Raw genomic sequence first — 21,980 nt, 5'->3', positions numbered from 1 at the left:
TGCAAGCTGATTGCAGGGTTCATTCAGCTGTTAATAATTGTAGATCTTGTTTGGAACTGTGATTTTTTACATGCTATAAGAATTGTTCCTTGAGGAATACTGTTTCCTCAGGGAGGTAGTATTATCTATCTTTTCTTCTTAATATTTGTTTTAATTTCTTTGTTACAAAAAGGGGCACATTTTTCATGGGGTGTAATGTAAATTTAAAGAGATGGCGTAAAAGCCTCCTGTAATGCTTTTATGCCATGGATTGATGTCACATTCCATTGTCCTGCATGTGTATGGCATTGATTAGGAGTGGAATGCAACTTGCATTTCTGCCTCCTCCCTTCCTCTCTGCCATACAAATGCTCCAGCATTTGCACCGGTATGCATTTTCATGCCAGGGCAAATGCTGGAGATCCCTATGGGGTCCACATGATTTATGCACCAGCAAAAAGCGGCTAACCCAACAGGGATCCATTGCAAACGCTGCCTGCCAAACATGCATGTAGAATTATGCGGCTCGATAAAATTACCCCCAAAGTGCCTTCAGGTTCCTCACATACCCTTGCCCTATGCTGAATGGACCTGGGTATATCACAGGGAAACCGGGACAGGTAGTCTACATTCCCTTGATCTCAACCCTTCTGGTTTCCCACTGTGAAACAATAGGGTTCAAGGTCCAGGAACCACTGCATAACCCTAGGATTAGACTCCTTGCGCTGACTGATACTGACCAAGGGAGAATGGTCTGTAATCAGTCTGAATTTAAGGCCCAAGAGGTAGTACTTTAAATGAAGGATAGCCCACTTAATACCTAAAGCCCCAAGCTCAATAACAGAGCAGTTTCTTTCTCTACAGAACAACTTCCGGATGACATAGAAGATTGGATGTTCGAGCCCTTCATGATTTTGAGAAAGGACGGCCCCTAAACCCATCATAGAAGCATCAGTTTGTAAAATAAACATCTTGGAGAAATCTGCTACTTTTAGAATGGGGCTTTGACATAGGGTCTGTTTGAGAGTGTTATAACAATCCTCATCTTCCTCATCCCTCTTGATTTTCTGGGGTTCCGCATTCTTTAGTTTATCAGTGTGTCAAGAAGTCTTACTAGAAAAGTTTGGACTAAACCGGCAGCAGTAGTCGATTAACCTACAGAAAGGCTGTCAGGTCTTTCTTTGTTTTTGGCATTAGGGTGTTAAGGACTGCTGCAACCTTTTCTTGCTGCTGTTGAACAGTGCCATTATCTACTAAAACCCGAAGGTAATTAACTGCACTTGGGCTAGTTTGCATTTTTTTGTGGATTTGCTATTAGGCCTACTTTTCTGAGTAGAGGCATGAGAGCATGAAGATGGCATACATAATCTTCCCAAGTTTTACTGTGGATCACGATATCGTCTATATAGGCTCGGCTAAAGTCCGAGTAAGGTCAAAGAATCGTATCCATGAATCTCTGGAATATTGTGGGAGCTCCCTGCAGACAGAATTGCAAGACTTTAAGCCAAGGGGAGTGGCAAAGGCAGTTTTCTCTGTTTCAGATCCATATTGCGGGACCTGCCAATAACCTTTCATGAGGTCTATTGTGGAAAGGTAGACAGCATTACACAGCCGGATGATTAGATCATCGATGGGTGTCATTGGGTAAGCATCAAAGGCAGAGATGGCATTTACCTTTCTAAAGTCAATTCAAAACCTCCAAATCCCATCTGGTTTAGCCACCAACACCATAGTCCATGCCCAGGGGCTAGTAAACGGCTCAATTATGTTAGCCTCCAGCATCTGCTTTACTTCCTAAATGATGGATTCTTTTTCAGTCTCAGGTAGGCGGTAACGTTTTAAATGTACCATTTTGCCTTTGGGAGTGTGGGTGTGGAGATATATATTCTTCACTCTCCCTGCTTCTTCTCTGAACACATTAGTAAACTGTCTTATAAGATCAAACAGGTCTTGTTTTTGATTGTTATTCAAATCAGGGGATATTAGAGCAGTGTTATCTGTATCCTCTGGTAATAAACAGGACAAAATAGTGTCTTTAGCTTCAGAAGGATTCTCCTTCCATTCCTTTAGAATATTAATATGGTAGACTTGTGTTTTGAGGCAGCAATCTGGTTGGGAAATGTAATAATTACAAGGTCCCATCTGTTCCAATACCTCATATGGGCCATGCCATTTAGATATTAGTTTGTTCTCTGAAGTCGGTAACAACACTAATACCTTCTGGCTGATGGAAAACGATCTCAATGAAACCTTTTTATCATAGGAGGCCTTTTGTTGTTCCTGTGCCTTGACCTTATGGGTCTGTACCAAAGATGTAACAGTTGGCATGTGCTCCTTAAGGTTATTGGCAGTTTGGGAAAGAGGCATTGGGGCCTCCTCTTACACCCCCATGTTTCTGTCAGCATGTCTACGACATTTAGGGTTCTTGTCCACAAAGCAGCTCGAACAGGGAGAACACTGTGGAAGCCTGAGATGTTTTTCTGACTGCAAATAAGGCCCATGGGATAATCTGGTCCCAGTTTCTGCCATCTTTCTTCACTAACTTCCAAAGTATAGTCTTTATTCTCTTATTAAATCATTTTCCAAATCCATCTGTCTGTGGGTGGTATACTGGGGTCCCCAAGGTGGTGATATGCAAGAATTGTTTAACTTCCCCCATATGTTTGCTCATGAAAGTTGAACGTTGATCGGTCGATATCTCTTCAGGAAACCCCACCTGGTAAAAGAAAGGGAACAGGTGTTTCAAGATATGTTGAGTGGTATTAGCTCTCAGGGGAAAAACTTTGGGATATCATGTTGCATAGTCCACAATAACCAAAATTTACTTGTTCCCTAATTTTGATGTTTCTAGGGGTCCTAGAATATCCATGCCAATCCTTGAGAAAGGGATTTCAATAATAGGTAACGCATTTAGTGGAACTGTAGGTGGCATATGGGCTCTTTTGGCAAATTCTGCAGGCCTTGATAAAGTTCTTAATGTCAGCATGAATTCCTAGCCAATAGAATTCTTTAGTAATTTGGGCCTGTGTCTTCTCTTGTTCTAATTGCCTCCCCACCCCAGTCAGATGGGAATAAGCTATCTCCAGGACCACTTGCTTATGACTCTTGGGAAGCACCAGCTGGGTTTTTACAAAGCCCTCCACAGTGGTATCTCCCACATGCATCAGACCATGTTTCAAAAAGAACCCCCCCTTCTCACTGCCCTCTTGTTCCAATGTAACCTGTAAAAGGGCTTCAGCCAACAATGGATAATTCCTTTGGGCAGAGGCTAGGTCTGGAAGGGTTTCTGTTTCTTCTTCTCTGTCCCTTCTAGGTACCGGCTCTGGAGGGCTATCAGGTGTATTATCTGCCTCCCCGAAACATTGAGTACCACTGTCTCTTTACTCCTTCCCAACCTCTTCCTTGATCCTAGTGAACATTGCTCTCTCAAGCACCCCTTGAACAATTATAGCCCCTTGGTGGTTCTGAAAGGGATCTTATCCATGGTGTTAGGACAGTTTTTCTGAAGTCCAACTAAGGGCGTAGTAAAACCATTCAACTGAGGCAGTACAAGACTCCACTCTTAGTATAAGGCTGTGCCACCTGAGTATATGGTAGTGTAGACAGAGCAGCCAGGCATATCTTAGGAGGGAGAGAGGGCTGTAGAATCAGTACAAACGAAATTGTAATACAAATGATCAAAAGAAACACTGAAACACTTAGTATTGTGAAAATAAAGGATCTATTTAAATACAGCTAGGCCCAGATAAATCTAGGTGTAAGTAAGCACTAAAACATTATATGAAATCACAGAATAAAAACACAACACTATACTTGAAAGTACACAGACCCAAGTATAGACCTTATTTGAAGTACCTAACAGTAGTTCCAGGGAAGTCAAAAACTTGTCATACAGATTCAGTACAGCTCATGCCTATTCTTGGGGAGTACAAACCAATGGTTACTTTTACAATTACCTTCAATAATGCATGGGTGATAGACACTTCCAGTTGTATAAGGATTCTCAGTACAAATCACTTAACCAGTCAACTGCACAATATACTTTTGTTGAATAGTGGAACACTTATTCTGGGTGCAGTAAAAACCTATAATGACTTTTGTGATAACACACAGTTATACTAGGTGAGTAAAACCTAAGGATGTAATTTACAATTACAGGTGCTTTTGAAATCAGGGAACCCCAGATAGAGATAAACAGTAACTCTTGTAACGTATTTTTGGATGGTACACAACTAACACAAGGTAAGTAAAACCCACATACTTGTTTAACCTCACAATGAAGGGGAAAGTAAAACCCAATGTTACACTTTACTGAAAAGTTATTCTAGGTAGGCAACAACCTAATACAGACGTATTCTGGAAAGGCTAGCAGCAAGTCTGGAGAAGCAAGTCCCAGTTTGGGGACAGTCACACAATTATCCTCAATGGACTAATCTGGTGAGACCAACAGTTGGAGGACACTCATACAATTCCCCTCAAAGGACTAATCTGGTGAAACCAACACTTTACCTTTGGGAAGAGGCACAACCTAATCACAGGAGAGTAAATACCTTCACATCTACTTTCTATTAGACTGGCAAAACAGTTGCTAAGGAAGATAAGATATTAACCATACTTGAATAGTACATCACACATTCAAGATCAGTAAGAACTTGTGTAACTGTTCACTCTTATAATTACAGTTACCAACTAACTCTTTAAAAGTAAGTAACTTTTCAACACGTATTTTCTTTTCTAGGCAGAAGTCCCAATCCCTTGAAAGTCTTTCCCTTATTCTTGGAGCATGAGTGTTCTCAGTGGCAGAAGGGGGGTCACTAGGACTAGTGACCAACAGGCAGTGTCAGAATAGGTTCTTTAGTAGAAATAGTAAGAGTTCCTTAGGAAAACTGGGCAAACAGGTGAGTACTTTACTTCTGAGTTAGAAGATGTTCCAGGGGCTTCACAGAAGACACCCTAGCAGGATTGTAGCAGTGGGACTGGGTGCACTGGATGAGAAGCCTCCCCATCACAGAAAACAACCCACAGCTACACAGAAATCCTAACAGGCTTAAGGTAAGTACATACCCAAGCAAACACAGAACCTCAGCATTGAAGAAGATTGTGCAGGTGGAGAACTTCAGGGTCTTCAGCCAAATACCCTGTCAGTGGATTCCATGTTGTGGAGACTGAAAACAAGACCTCAGAAGGGACTTTGCAGAAGGGATCGATGAAGAAGGCTCCAGGCAAGGTTTCCCTTGTGGCTAAATGTGGTTCTGTGTATTTGGCGCCTTTTAAAGGAGCAGAGAAGAAGACAGAATATAACGGTTTAATTCTCGTTGTTACAAAGGTCCAGCACTCAGTTGAGGGGACATTTCAGACTCAGTATGTGTCTCTGGAGCGCTACCAGGATGCCCACAAAGTTTCAGCAAGATTCGAAATTCGGAAGACCATGCACCGCTCAATAGCTTGAGGTCCCAGGGTATTGCAACAACGCAAGGTTGCAGCAATGCGTGGGATGTCTCAAAATGCAGGTCTTATTGAGCCTAGTGGGTCTCACCAGGCTCTGGTTTGGGGTTGTCATTTTCAGAGTCCCCAGGTTGATTGGAAGGAAGGGCTACGCAAGCTCCGGTTGCACAGCAGGCTCTCCGGTCACTGGAAATCATCTCAGCCGCGTTTCCTTCATCTTCCTCTTTGGTTTCAGTTCCAGTGGTCGACTTTTCTTCGGCTTCCAGGTTTGCATTATTTATCAGGAATTACAACACAACCTCTGCATTCTCTCCCTGCATTTTACAAGAAGGGCGATCTGGTTGTCCATTCAGGACAGCCAGGCCCCCACTGGGATTTGTCCCCATTCAGGCAAGGCATAAGACAAAGGGCTGTGGAGTTTTGGACTCCTCCCTCACTTCTTGCCCACACAGACGGATTGGAGCCTGAGCGGGGAGTCCAGGGGACTACAGCCGAAGATAAAAATCACACAAAGGAATTTCCCACCCTCTATGTCAGGGGAAGGAACAAGAAACGACAAGAAACACTAAAATTGCAAAAAAAGAAGACAGGGCCATTTTGGTAAAATGAGCACCCTTAGGTGCCTTTACTGGAGCTGTGAGCACAGCCCATGGTAAAGGTCCACCAAATGAATACAAGGTATCACTGCCACTAGCCATTGAAGGTAAACTTGGCTCTGTAACAGAATTGTTACAGTTTTAATGTGAAAGGGGATATATTGTATCTCCCCCGCACTCCACATAAGGTGGGGTGTGCTGGCTTCACAGAATAAAATGTAAAAGGGATCCAAAAATACTTTCTACCCCTGGGAACTGTAGTTCGCCCCAGGTTAGCAAAAGAAAGTTAAAAGGGGGAGCCCCTAGGGCAACCTAGCAACAACAGGCACTTATTGCCAATAAGTTGTTAAAGAGACTCTAAGAAGAGACTATGGAGAGTCTTAAAAATTACATCCATAAAAAGAGTTAAAGATTATGTGAGTGTGGAAAAAGGTTCCCACTCACTGAGGTATTATGGAAAAAATATCTCACTAGTAAAGCAAAACGTTCTAGGGTTGACCCATGTCAGGAAGATTTACCAGTACTGTGGAAATCTTACCTAGCACATGGTTTTCTAACAATACCTTAACATCACCTCTAAAGTCTGAGTAGATAACAGTAGCCCAATTCCAAATCTCCAGGCTAATCCTGATTTGGGAGCCAGTCGGATATAAGTTCCAGGTGGTGGAATTAGGATCAAATCAGCAGGTATTTGTCTTCTCTGACCTGGGGGGATAGCCTCATCCATACTGCTACAAATATCAAACCCAATAGAGCCCTTAGTGGCTACTGAGGGGTCTGTTGCTCTAGTACTCAGATTTTCATACTTAAGGGTTCCCCAACTTATATCGGTTGAGCCGCATCCCACCTTTGAAACCATCTGTGAAGGCATCATGAAGTATGACACAGACAACAAACTGACTTATCTAAAATAGAGCTTTTTATTTCTCAAATGTCAGGGTGGAGTAATGCTTAAATTGCCATATGCTAGGGTGGCATTTGCCTACCTAAAGAAACCAAGGCAAGTCTGTGTCATAAAGTTCAACTTAAAAGTCTGTCTGTGTCCAAAACCTATGCGTACCCTCACAACCAAATCTATACAATGTGTAGGGATGTCAGCAACCAAAGAAACAGTGTTCAAAATAAAGTTAGAGCTTCATTTAACTCCAGGTATGTTTTCAGCTTCTTCTTTCTTAGACTCAAAACAGTTTCTCAAAAACGTTTTGGAGCTCCCTTCTCCAAGATCAACACATTTCTGAACAACCTTGGTGTTTCCTTCCCCAAGTTTAACCAAGTTCCATACCACCTTGGGGTTCCCTTCCCCAAATTCAACACAGTTCACAGTGAATTCAACTTGGTTAGCTTTCAGTACGAATGGTATTCTTTAGGGCTTCCTTGCCATTCGCTGTCCTCTCCTTTCTTTTTTAGTCACTTTCAGACTGATGAAACAAAACAACTTCAATCTGCTTGTTTTCCTTGGCTCACCCCAAGCATATCCACCACCAGGTCGGGATTCATAAGTGATGGCCCTTTCCTGGCCACCTGGGAGGGAAATCCAGGGGGAGTAGATGGAATGATGCCTTCAGGTTCCTCACAACTACTTCACATTTTATGATGCGTTCACGTTCATCGATAATATTCTGTTTTCCACTTAAAGATTTAGTTCCGAATCATCTTCCAAAATTCCCACAGAAACATTATCCTATCATACTCCTGTCATCGGTGAATACAATTTCCCCTTCTCCACCTGCACACTCGAGACCCTGAAGGTCTTCTCCTCCCATCTTCCCTCCCAGGCCCTCTGCAATGCACTGGCCACACACTTCACCAGTAAAACTCTGGACATCCTGAGCACTCTTGCTACCCTCCCTCCCAAGCCTTCCCTCACTACCGTGCTTCTTATGCCTTCTCACCCTCCTTCCTCCACTCTCTCCTCCTTCTCCCCTGTCACACCTGAAGAAGTCACCAGAGTCGTCTGCTCCAGGAAGGTATATTCCAAACAGGTTTCCCCTTGCTTCTCCAGAACCATCAATCACAACATTGTCTCTCTTGCTCCTGTACTCGCTGATCTCGGCAACCACTCTTTGCCACTGGATCTTTCCCATCGTGCCTCAAGCACTCCCTTGTGCAGCCCCTCCTGAAAAAACCTTCAGCAGACCCTACATGTCCAACCAACTACTGCCCTAATTCTATCACCTCCTTCATTGGGAAACAGCTGGAGAAGCTGGCCTTTCCACAACTTACCTCACACACTGAAATTGTTGGTTGTCGCCACGACCATCAATATGGATTCTGAGCATCCAGAGGCACAGAAAACTTCTCTTCTGAACACTCGTGAAGAACTGCTAGCATCTCTCGACTTTAACTATCCAGCTGTCCTCGTCCTACTTGATCTCTCCTCTGCCTTCGATACAGTTAACCATTCTATCCTAATAAAACAGCTCCATTATACCCTTGGTATCTCGGAGCGGGCTCTGGACTTGCTTGCATCCTTCCTAACTGAACGTTCATCCCAAGTAATTATGGGTACCTTCTCCTCACCTACTTCTTTCTCCACCTGTGGTGTCCCCCAGGGATCAAACCTCTCCCCCTGGATGTTCAACACTTAACTTGCTCAGCTAGCACTCCTCTTTTTCTCCTTCTCCTCCAACTTCCAGTGCTACGCAGATGACACACAACTCTTTTTCAAACTTCCTGCTGACCCTCTTGCATCTTCCATCATCCCTAACTGCCTATCTGCCATCCAGTCCTGGTGTACTTCCAACAATCTCTGCCTCAATGCCAGCAAGACTGAGATAATTCCCATTGGGACCCGTCCTTCCTCTTTTTTCTCCTCAATCTGGCCATCCTCTATGGGCTCTCCCCCACTCCTTCTTCTGAAGAAAGAAACCTTGGAGTAATCTTTGACTCCTCTCTCACACTCAGGACATTTACAAGAGGTCCCACTTTCACCTCTTCTTTCTGAAAGGAAATCTCCCTTTTCTAACTTTCCCCCAGAAGCCCAATGGTACACTAGCCCTGGTTCTCTCTAGGCTTGACTACTGCATTAGCCTTCTCCTGAATCTACCTTCTTCCACTTTATGACCCCTCCAGCTAAAGCTAATCCAGAAGAGGGCAGCAAGACTTATCCTTTGCCTTATACCCACAGACCGCATCTCTCCTGCCCTAAAAAACTGTTCACTGGCTCTCTATTGCAGCACAGATTACATTTAAATCCCTCTGCATCATCCACAAGGCTGTCTGAGGCCTGGGACCATGCTATCTGCAACTTGTTCTTACTAAATACTCTGCCTCTAGACCTCTGCGGTCCTCTGGCCCCAACTCTCTGTGTGTAAAGTCTTTCGTTAAACAGAGGGCCAGAGGCCAATCACTTTCTTAAGCTGGCTCCCTCTTAAGGAACAGCCTCCCCCTTCCTCTTCATCGTGAGCAGGACCTCCTCAAATTCCAGAAGTTCCTCAAGACTTTCCTCTTCACCTCCTCCTTCCCTTCTTCTCTCCTCTGCTAATCTCACAGTGGCTGTGATTGGTGGCCAGGGCCCTTATGTATCCATCAGGGTCTGGGCTTCCCATACCCAATCACCTCAGCCTCTGCCAACCTTGCAGCACTTGCCTCGGCACCCACCGGCCTCAGTCCTGTAGGCTCGCACTTTCTACCCAATGTGGTTCCAGGTCGCATAGCACTCACCATACTATGCACTTCATCTGCTGCTTACCCACGAGCACGGACATTCCAGCACTTACCCCCATTTCCTCTTCTCACTGCACTTGCACGTTCTAAATACAAGGCATAGTAGGTATGTCTTTATCTTCAACTGTGTTCACTGTTTTCATCCCATGTTCCCTCCCTGTTGCCATGTGGCACTTTGAAACATAATTGACTTACTGTATAAGCGCCTAACAAATGCACAATAAAATAATAATAAAAATAAAGGTTTAAAAGAGATGGGCTCACTGAGGAAGGATTTAGGCAAAGGGGTTTATTAGACAGAACCTCATGTTTTAATGCAATGCAACATCTGTCGGCAATACTTCTAGGCTATTGGAGGTGTTCAATTGCTGCAGGTGGGCATGTGTATTTCGTGGGATGCGGACACGTAGCATCATTACACATCAAAAATCATAAGGAGGATACATATGGAGAACTGAAGGAACAGCTTACAGTATTCAATAAATTAGCAGCTAGACATGTTTGATACCTGGGCGGTAACAAGTAGGACAGGATTTTTGGCAAGAGGGATAGGCCAGGTTGTATGCTAGCATGATGTAAACAGAAAAAGCAGGGGCAACACAGCATTACTGCATTAACGAATCAGACTGTTGACAGATGTCTTACCGAGATTGGTATTAATAATACATACCTAGAGTACATTGCCTGAGGGACGAACCTGCAGAGATCCTGAACGCAGATATCACTGTCGATGAAATCATAGAAATGGTCAAGATGGCCCATAATGGGAAAGCCCCAAATACCAACAGCCTTACAATGGAATTCTATGGCGCCTACGTAGAATCTTTGCTCCTTATCTAAAAGAAATCTACTAGACCTCCTTGGAATCCGGGCTATTATCAGAATCTACCAAGACAATGCGAATCAACCTATTACTAAAGCCTAGTAATCCTGATGACTAATGTGCATCTTACAAACCACTTTCCCTACTTGACACAGAGAATAATATCCTGGCACAAATTCTCAGCAACTGCATTTTTCAACAGGTGCCCCACATAATTAGACATGGCAAAGCAGGATTCATCCCTGGGAGGTCCACGATGCACAGCCTGCGCAGACTGTTCACCCAGGTCCGTAATGTTGACCCCAAGGTTCGATCAGTTCTCGCTCCATTCGAGCCTGAGAAAGAATTTGGTTATGTCGAATGGGCTTTCGTCTTTGAGGTGTGTGCACAAGTAGAACTGAGTACAGGCTATATCGATATGATCAAGCTACTTTACTTCATCCCAAAGGCCATTAACCGCACAAACAGCACAACATCTTTGCCACTCATACTACATAGAGGCACGCGCCAGGGTTGTCCTCTATCCCTACTCCTCTTTTTGCTTGCAATTGAGCCATTAGCTTGTTTCCAACCAGCAAGTTATACAGTTTCATGATATACCAATTGCCTCATTATATGTGGACAATGTGTTGCTTAATATAATGCACCAAAAAGAAACTGAATAAATGGCTAATTTGGTGCAATCAAGCAGACTTCAGACACATGGCCCGGGGATGTACACGCATATAGACCTTCTGGAGAGAGATTAGAGATAAAACGCCTAAAATAATGAGTTGTGAGTTGGCATTTGATCCCAATCTCTGGTTACCGGGCCTGTTCAGGCTCAAATCTGTTGAAGAATCGCGGCTCATGAACTTAACGACAGTAATATCTGTTTGGCCATGCAATGAGATGGTAAAATGGTGCCAAGAGCCAAAACATCAGGGATGTCATTTAGGTGTCGCCAGGGGTCCCAGCTGTGACCCCCTGAGGTCTCCCTTGCTACCCCTGTGGTCTCCCTTCACAACCTCTTGTCTCTGGAGTGGCTGGCTTTCTTGTTCAGGCCTCTTAAAAAAACAGGGAGTTCCACAAGTTTACCACTTTGAGCGTGACTCTTATTTATTTATTTGTTTTATTCATTCGTTTATTTGTACTGCGCTGAAAGGAATAGGAATAACCAATAATTTGTCTTTCTGGAATTCTATACAATAATTGCTAGACTGATTAAAGGTTTGTTTCAGCCAACCTTAGGGGGTCAGTCACTGATTTAGTCTGTTCTTAAACACCTTAAATTCACAATGTAGACAAAGTAGCATTTAGAGTAGAATTAGCATTCATTTCAGACCATGGCCCTCATTACAACCCAGGCGTTAAGGGGTTAACGGCGCCGTAAAAGGTGGCGCCGCCGTTAAACCCTTAACGCCTGATTACGAGGTCACTTTGCGGGTGGCACTTTAACGCCTGCTTTTAGCAGGCATTAAAAAACCAACCCGCAAAGGGACCTAGGAGATAATTACGGTACCGTAATTTACGGTGCCATAATTATCGCCTACCGCAGTCCCATTGAGCCCTATGGGGCAAAAATGGGAATGGGGAAGGGCCATGGAGGCATGGGGAATTACCACCCCGCCAACCTAGGAATGGGGTGGTAATTCCCCATTCCACCATGGCGGAGTCGGTAAGTTACCGGCATAGACCATGGTGCTATTGGCACCATGGTCCAACGTCTGGATCGTAATGAGGGCCCATGTATTTTGCTTTTCGCAAGTTGCTGTTATAGCATGTATTTTTCTGCTGTTGTCTCTGGTACGATCACCACAAGACATTCTATCTCAGTGTCCTCGGTCACTTGACAAAATCCTTATGCCTAAAAGCTTGTGTATAGTGTAGAACTGTTTGACAATAGCACATCACATAGAATGGCCCTTGCTGTTCAGGGTGTTGGTTTGCATGTATGAGGTAACGAGTGCCCAGAGTACGGATTGCCGTGTGAGTGTGCTCCTTGCCCTGCGCTACTCTAAATTCTTTTAATACACAGTAATGAACCCTCCCAATGGTATGTATTTTGCCAACATCTGCAGCCTGAATAGTAGATCCACGCAGGCTTGACATGTGGCCAACTTTAAACCACACCTGCAGATGAACTGGCCTGCTGTTAAATCTCAGCTGCCAGTTTAATGCTATCCTCTACAGAGTGTAATTTCCTTTCTGACTTTAAGAACATTCAGGTATGTAATTTTTAATTTTACTATTGACGGCAAGATAGCTCAGTGGATTGAGCGCTCACTGCTGTGATGTGTGTGTGATTTGCAGGTTCGAAACCTGGCAATGACAACTTAGCCTTTCGTCCGTCTGAGTTTGATAAATGAGTACACAGATTGGGTGATATTGTATGTATATTTGTTCTATATAAAGTGCGTAAGTGCTATATAATAACACATCATTATCATTTGGGGTTAGACGTCCGCTTGCATTCAGACTAATTTGGTAATATGGGCCTATACAGCCACTGATATTAATGATACACATGGTGATCCATTTTTGAATGAATTGTATATCACGTTACAGTAATATCGTAACCATATTTTTCGTAGTGTACTTAGGAACAATGCTATGTGATGCCACTTCCTGTTTTGTCAAGGGGTGAACGGCTGTGTTCCATTGCTTCCCGTGATGTCACTTTGGGAGGAGGTTTCAAAGGTCAAGGGTCGTGTGATGTCATTTCCACCACCCTGGGCATTTTGAAATGTGGTTTAGCATGAGGGAATATCTTGCTACTAAAGCTTCGACTTGAAGGGGCGTTGCACAGCAATAGAGACAATAATGCATTAGAAATTACTATATAATAAACACTGACGTCATCGCTGTTAGTGCTTTGGTACTGCGAGTCTTGTGGCTGTATTGTACTCTCCTACCCGTTTTGTATATTCCTTAGATGTTTTTATAATTCTAATGTTTTAAAAATAAAATAAAGAAAGTATAATTAAAAACAAAGAAAGAACCGCATCATTTCTTGGGAATCTAGAATTAACATGTCGCTGTACTATGAAAGGAAAATAATTGCAGAACAAGTAAACAAAGGATGTCTTAAATAGTAAATTGCGGAAGGGTAAAAACGAAGGGTGCTCATCATGCCCGAAGTCATCTGTGAATAGGAGTGGGTGAACCCTTTACAAACATAGTAACCCATGATTGATGGGTGGAGGGGGTGGAGCAACGGAAGAATTGTGGATGTTCCCTTCCCCCACTATTAGTTCGTGTCTCCACTCTGTGCCAGGTAAAACCTGCCGCTCTGCAATTTTGTTCATCTTTAGCAGAGGAGGGCACCCAAGCTAGAAACGAAAAAAGAATTCTTCTCTTTCTAGAGTGTGGTGATTCACTTTCACCGGAAGTAGAAAACATTGCCCCTATGCGTGCAGTGGACAGATCTGCTCTGCGTTTGTCTGCGTCATGTGTAATTGAGCTGCTTGGAGGACTAGAAGCACTTTTTTAAATTCCCAACTTGTGCTTTGCCAGCCCATTCGCAACTTGAAAAGAACGTATTTGCTGTACTTCTTGCGGGAAATAGAACGGTGAATTGCCAAGCGAGGGAGGACAGGTGCTCCTCATCCGTTTTCTTTGCAATTATCTTCTTCAACTTTTTTAGCTGAGTTGCTGCTAATGTTCCAAAGTTTGAATACCAGCAAAGCCTCTAAAATGAAGGTGATTCGAGTTTGCCTGGAACTGGTTCAAGTGTGACTGATAGACATAAAGTAACGAGAAACATTCACAGAGCGTTTTCCTATGGGATTGCACCATTATGAAAGGCTCCTGGGAATCAGGCCCTAAGTATCGAAAAGCTCCTACTTAAAAGAATGGTCTTCGTGACATTCACAAATGTTTGTTTGCGATCTATTCAAAAGCAAGGCATTGTTTGGCCAGCAGATGGTGCTTCCGCAAAATCTCAACAAATACATTAGTGTTCCATTTATTAGTATACCCGGAAGAATTTTTGGATAATGAATTAAAATACATGCAGCCAATCAACGTAATTAATGGCTAATCTGTGCAAATGCATGTGTTCAATGTTGTTGAGGAGCGAGGAATTAATGGCATGTGTGTCAATCATCCATAAACAAACACTTCTGTGCTTCCTCCATCCATCCCTGGACACACATATAATGTTATGTGCTTACATTATTGTAGATTTGTGCATTGTCAAGTGAACCTATTTCATATAAGACCCCTTAATTACACAAAACAGTTAACTATATTTCAATAAGCATACCCAAAAGAGTGCAACAATTCAGAATCAAAGTGAGCATCGCCCTTCATTATTTTAATTCATTTTAATCAATACAAAGAGAATAGGAAACAAAACGTTCACATTTCATTATTGTGTGCATAATGTAGCATTAACCACTGAGGTCTCGGGCGGCGCGCGGAGGTAACGGACCGCCAGCCTGAGACTTTGTTGGCCGGAGTGTGGGTTATTACCACCGAGGCCCACCCCAAATTAAGGGGGTTCAGGCTATTAGCACCCAAGGCCAATGCTGTACATATTCCTTTTTTTAGTATTTTCTTATGGGAAATCAGTGTCATTCGTCTCACCCTGTGGGGGTGTGGCTGGTCAGCCATTGGTATGTTGCCCCGCAAATAACACACAAACATCATTTAGATGAAGATGGCACCTCATGAAGAAACAATGGGTCCGAGTTACAAAGCGTTTTTCAATGGGAGAATCCCATTGAAAAACGCTTTGTGAATCAGACCCAATGTCATTGGACCTGATAAGGGCAAACACACTTCCCAACGATCATTTGCATCCCTTGCCTATGACATCATAACCCCTGCATACATTGGGCTGGTGGTACATTGTTTTGAGATCCGAACACTACATGGAGTTTTGTCCGTCACACTCTCATAGTACTATCACTGAAAACCTGTTTGAGAAGAAAAAACGTTCAGATCACCACTATTGCCATTATTTGCAGGGTTCCTCCAGTTTACTCTGAGTATATCTTCCAGGATCAAGAAGTGAATTGATTACATCATCATCACCTTGAGCACTGTGCCATAGACATGATTCTGGGATACACAGTTCTTTTTGGAAGAATATATTTGTTATCCATCCCTGAGAAAGAATCCCTAAAGGAGCTTCTCCAGGTCAACTTTCAGAAGAGATCAATTACTGGGTCGAAATCCCCTGCTGGAGAAGCGTTATTATTAGTTCCCAAAGGAGTCACATCGGAAGTGAGGCCCTGTGTGGCTTACCATGGTTTTAGCAAGGTAACCATCAAAGACAACTATCCCCTTCCGCTGATTCCCAATATCCTGTAACAGCTGGCATACTCACGAAACTAGATCTGAGGGATGAGAGGAATTGCCATCTCAAGGGTGTAGGGTCTATTAATTGATAAAACGTTGTAGGTTAATTCCATCTTAGAAAGAGTGATCTGATAACCGGATCCCCCTTTAATAAGCTCCATTCCGAAGCATAGTGTACACCTGTCCCCTGCAGAATCAGTATCCTGTTCTGCAGCACCTGATCTCCGGTGGCACAGAACATGTCCAGGGTCACAGGTGCCCTGTTATGGCCAAGTCACTCCAGTTCAGAGGCTGCATGGAAAGGGTACACCTCTGTTCCAAAACCACATGGTCATGAGGAGTTACTATTCTGTTTGCACTTTAATTTTTTTAACATAAAGCCATACCTGAGTTTAGGGTAGGGTGGATAGTATTTCACATAACTGTAAGATGCCACATTCGAATGATATCATATATGTGTCAGCACTGTGAGCTCAGGCCAGCTGTAGAAGGATTGTGTGTAATCTTGTCAGGCAGCCTGGACCTATCAGCCAGCTGGGCAAGAGCCTGAATAGCTGTGCCTCGCCTTTGACCCTTTGTGAGCTCTGTTAAGAACTCTCTCCAACAGGACAGCCTCCCAGCAGGAGCTATCCTGGGAAGCAGGACACAACCATTCCAAAGGGACTAGCCTCACACCAATATTTAACATAGCAAAAGGACTTTTGATGCTATGAGCAAGGGACGGGGCAGAGTTGGTATAGACAAGGGGTACTTTGCATAGATGAATAGTCTGCCATCTTGTTTCTCTCTATAATTCTCTTTCATACCTGTCCCCTCCACTTTCTTTAGCAGAGACTACTTTGTGTAGGAGTTCAGAAGGCAAAGACCACTTGTTTCAAACACCAGCATTTATCCCAGTAAAGCAGGCTTGCTTTAGTCCAATCACCTGAGGCTTTTGCCTATAAAAGAATGAGTCTCCAACTCTTTCTTTGATTCACTTTTTGACAAACACTTACGGAAGAATTCGTTGGATCTCTGCTCAGACATCAGTGAGGTGAAGACTGAGTGTCCCAGGCAGAGACATACTCTTCTCTCTAACCATCCACAGGGCACATTGTGGATGACCTGCTGCTGCAGCAAGACATGCCTCTCTGCCAGCAACGCTGGTACCCAGAACTTCACTATGCTGTCAGACCCTCCCCCCTCTGTTTGGGAGACCAAGAGCAAGGAATTATCCTGACCCTGTGCCTCTGGATATTGACTCTCAGCATCCCGAGAGCCAAGAAAGCTGGATGGCTATTTTACAATGCCTTGAACTGATGAAATGCCTTTGAACCGGTTTTGCCTCATTCAAACCACAGAACCCGTGCGTGCTGCCTTTGACAATCACCTGAACTCTTCCAACCTGGGTGCTTCCATCTTTGAACTAGCTTGATTCTGCATCATACCTCATAGTGCCTTTCACATGTTCTGCCTGAATCAACTGTTCAACACCAGACCTCAAATTGAATGTTTGGAGTGTCAATCGCAACCCTATACAATAGTCTGTGGCAAGCCCTCTCCAACAATTTTACAATGGACATTCTTCCCTCAGAGAGCTGCACAACCATTGTGGTCAATGCAGACTTTGTCACAAAGGTGAGGCACTTCTACCCCTGATAATGGCTCAGAGATTTCTTTAGGATACAATTCATCTGCATGTGTTACTTACAACCCCCATTTCTGGCATGGTCCACAATTCATCTCTTGTTTCTGGACCCTCCTTTGCAAGACCTTTGGAATACCAAGGGACTTGTACATTTGCCATCACTTGCAGTCGAACGGCCAGGTAAAACAACTCAATCAGAATCAGGAACAGTACCTTTGCTGTTTCTCCTCCACTATCTTGGATAATTGGGTAGATCTGTTACCAACATTGGAATTCTCAAACAATAACAGCAGACATTCAATTAGCACCTTTCTATGTTCATATGTATTCCTACGTGGATAATCTACACTTCAGTATTTTCAGAGACTAAGATGCCAAATTAGGAGAGTCTCCTGTCTTCAATTCTAGATATGCATTTGGAAGTGCTAAATTGCCAGTCAATGAAACATAAATAATGTGCTAATCACTAGGGACGGGGGAAACAATGAAATGAGCAGCCATCTTTACCCGGAAGTACACCACCATGTGACATCTTATGAACATAGACATTGAATACAGGCAAGTCTGGGAATGGTAATTAAGTTACGCATGTCTGGTAACAAAACCCTGCAGGCTTCATATATACGTATCTGGATTCAGTCCAAATGTGTTCTGTCTCTGGTAAGAGCAGGCACTCTTAGGATGCCTCTCTGTTTTCTGTTTATGCGTCTTAGATAGGGAAAATAAATGGGAAGAAATAGTGGGTCAGTAATGCCCGTTTCAAATAGGGAAAGATGAATGCTTGCAAGCTCACTTCCAGGATCCTTCCGCAGAACCTCTGGTAAATTGCCCCTCCCTTCTGAGAACCTCAAATGGGTGAAATCAAAGAGCGTGTGGTACAGGGACAAGTGAGCATGGGGCACCTGACTTTACAATTAGGGACAGAAAATCTGAAAAAAGGGCAGTCGAGACAAGTGGTACGCCCTGCAAAGTGCTTGCCTGCACACTATATGATTGCCAACTTTAACAGTACTACCTTTGACTTCTTAAATTATTGTCATTATCTGAAACCAGTTAACAAGAACACCCAATTCCCTACAAAGGGAACATTTAATTTGAAGAAATCGGGGGCGCTCAAACAAGCGATAGAAAAATGAACGCGAAAATTACCCTCAGGCAGTGGGGGGCCTGTGCAACTTGGTTAGGAGAAGCAACGAAGTCAAGATAAATATGTTCTAGGGGATATTGGCGAGTTATGTTTTTTTCTCCAAAGATGCATTCATATCGAAATGGCGGAGAATTGTTATACATGCATTGGCCATGGTTGACGCTTCGCTCATGCTTCTTTTAGAGAACCTAATGCGAGTGAAAACAAAACTTTTTCAAAAGGACTGAGCGACAACCAGAGCCAAATGCGAATTGTATTGAGACTTCAAAGAAAAGAACATCCATTTGCATTTAAAATATATAGTATTGCAGAGAAATACCTATTGCAATCACCTTCTCAGTCACACATAAGGGATTTCATGAGACTGAGATTCAATCTATGGCCTGTCAAGGATGTTTTAGCCTGACCATTTTTTTTTTTACCAGACTGAGAACTTTTGCCGTTTTTGTCAGCAACCTAACCAGAAGAAAACACAAAGGCATCTATTTGTTGAATGCATCATGCTGATTGACCAACGTAAAAAACATCTCAAAACAGCAACAGATGCATATCGAATAGTCTCACCTGAGTTCTTAGTGCAGATGATTTACTCTGGTTTTCTTACTCAAATCAGACTCAGAGCTATTAGGTTTCTACATGAACTCAAATTGACTGATGTATTTTCATTTAAGTCAAACAGTACCCGATGAACTCTGTTACAGTGTTAGATTTATCAATTTGTTTAGATCTTTTTTATTTTACCTTTGTTTGTAAATTAGTATTGTGTTTAGTTTTGCAAAGGTAGCGGGCGCCACTCTCTCGAAAGAACAGACTTGATAACCTGTTCAGTGGTTATTAACCACTTGAGAGTTTGCAGCCACTGCTTTTACTCACTGTGCCTTTCACAGATGGGAAATACATTTGCATATCAGTCTTTGTCCTGCCCAGGGGCAGTCCAGCACCGAAATGCAATGGCAATTCCAACCTAAATGAGAGTACCACCAGCAACCCCATACACGTTTTTCACCCTTGTTGGGGATCATCAGTGAGGTGAAGCTGATGCCTCTCTAAGCACAGTAAACCTAGGTCTCCTGGGGGCAACCAGACGTGGTCTCCCTCTCACTGTGCTTAGAGAGGCATCAGCTTCACCTCACTGATGATCCCCAACAAGGGTGAAACACGTGTATGGGGTTGCTGGTGGTACTCTCGTTCAGGTTGGAATTGCCATTGCATTTCGGTGCTGTACTGCCCCTGGGCAGGACAAAGACTGATATGCAAATGGATATTTCCCATCTGTGAAAGGCACAGTGAGTAAAAGCAGTGGCTGCGAACTCTCAAGTGGTTAATAACTACTGAACAGGTTATCAAGTCTGTTCTTTCGAGAGAGGGGCGCCCGCTACCTTTGCAAAACTATTTTTCAAGGAACCTGGGATTGGTAACCCTAGGTCTCCTGGGGGCAACCAGACGTGGTCTCCCTCTCACTGTGCTTAGAGAGGCATCAGCTTCACCTCACTGATGATCCCCAACAAGGGTGAAACACGTGTATGGGGTTGCTGGTGGTACTCTCGTTCAGGTTGGAATTGTCATTGCATTTTGGTGCTGGACTGCCCCTGGGCAGGACAAAGACTGATATGCAAATGGATATTTCCCATCTGTGAAAGGCACAGTGAGTAAAAGCAGTGGCTGCGAACTCTCAAGTGGTTAATAACCACTGAACAGGTTATCAAGTCTGTTCTTTCGAGAGAGGGGCGCCCGCTACCTTTGCAAAACTAGTATTGTGTTTAAATTGCATGTTTTAAAAAAGAAAATGATTGGTTTTATATATTGTAAAGTTGATTTATATCAGCTAATTCAATTTAAAAAACCGAAGCAACGGCTAGATGCAATGATTGCAAGATTCGGGGACTGAGAGAACTCACTGACAGATTGCAAGGACAGATACAATTTTTAAAAACCAAGGGTTCGTCAGAGAAATTGATGTAACTGTCCCACCAGATTGTGGATGGAAAGACAGAGCAAGGTGACCAAGATAGTGAGACCGCTGGAGACATTGAGGACTTCTTCACTTCTTCAGCAATGTGTGTGCTGCAGCAAGATCAAGACTGTGATCAGCCCAGCCCTCCACAATGATATACTAACCCAACACGCTGAGCTCTGTGCACCAGCACTGTCGAGTCAGAGCAATCTGGGTGCTCAAGAGGGGTGGGGGCTTTTGTTAGATGCACCTCTCTCTTACCCACCATCAGTGTCGAGGGGAGGCATGGTGTAAGGGAGAGAGACTCTCGGTCCTCCAAGCACCCCTTAGAGAAATGCCAGCATGGTACAAGGTGCTGGGACACCAACAGCCCAAACTTGTGACAGTACATGTTACATGTACACCAGGAAATATGCAAGGACCACTGGGACCATCAGAAAATCCTCTACTACGTAATTACTGTAAACAGATAGGGCATTGGAATGAGAACCCATCTAGACTACTTAGATCTTACTTTCAGGTCAACCAAGGGCAGGATAAAACTGAAGGTCCCCCTGCAGACAATCCTGTCACTTTTCCAGAAGTGAAACAGACAACCCCAACCCCCTTCCCAAATCTAAATGTCCCAACATTTTCCCCCAGAGCTTCTCTCATACTTCAGGGGGATCAAGACCCATTTTGATTAAAGAAATAGAGTGAATCTCAATGCATTCCATGAACCCAATAGATCCAAATGGAGAGTTTGTACAATGTAGTGTAGAAGGAATATCCATACTTTGTCTAGTGGACACAGGGCCAGTAAGTCAGGTTGATGTATGGACAGTTTCACAGATGTTCCTGTGTCCACCAATACTATGAAAGCAGTAGAGATATCAAAATACCCAGTCATGCTCTCACTTACCAAGCCCTTACTACCACACTAGGACCTATCACTGATACACATGCCTTCCTCTTAAGCCCTTTACCACCAGTCAGTCTGCTAGAGAGAGAGCTGTTGTGCAAATTCAGTTGTACTATATATTGTACCTGGGATGGGGTATTCTTGAATGTACCTTCACACTAACACAGAAGCAGACTCATGATTCTCCAGGTAGACCCAGAGTTGGAAGTGCCAAGTGATGGAGAATGGCCACATAATTTGAAGGTATTAATCAATACAATAACAGCTTTTTTGGGTGTCAACCCATGATAATGAGATGGGATGCATCAACACTGCCAAACCTGTTAGGATGAAGGTACCCATTTTTTAGAAAGCTCTGCACATCCCACCGTAGCCCTTGAAGCCTGAAGCAGAGAAAGAAATCCTTTATGTCATTGAATCACTCCCGAGCAAAGGTATAATTGCCTCAGCCACCAGTCCAAGCAAAACACTCTGATATCGTCTGTCCAAAAGGCCAGGAAGATTTGTTATTGTTTTGTCCAAGACCTGAGAGCTGTAAAGGCTTGGGTAGTTCCTT

The sequence above is a fragment of the Ambystoma mexicanum genome, chromosome 4p (assembly GCF_040938575.1).
Source record: "Ambystoma mexicanum isolate Mex_15411 chromosome 4p, UKY_AmexF1_1, whole genome shotgun sequence".
Classification (NCBI taxonomy): Eukaryota; Metazoa; Chordata; class Amphibia; order Caudata; family Ambystomatidae; genus Ambystoma; species Ambystoma mexicanum.
This window is presented reverse-complemented; position numbering follows the sequence as displayed.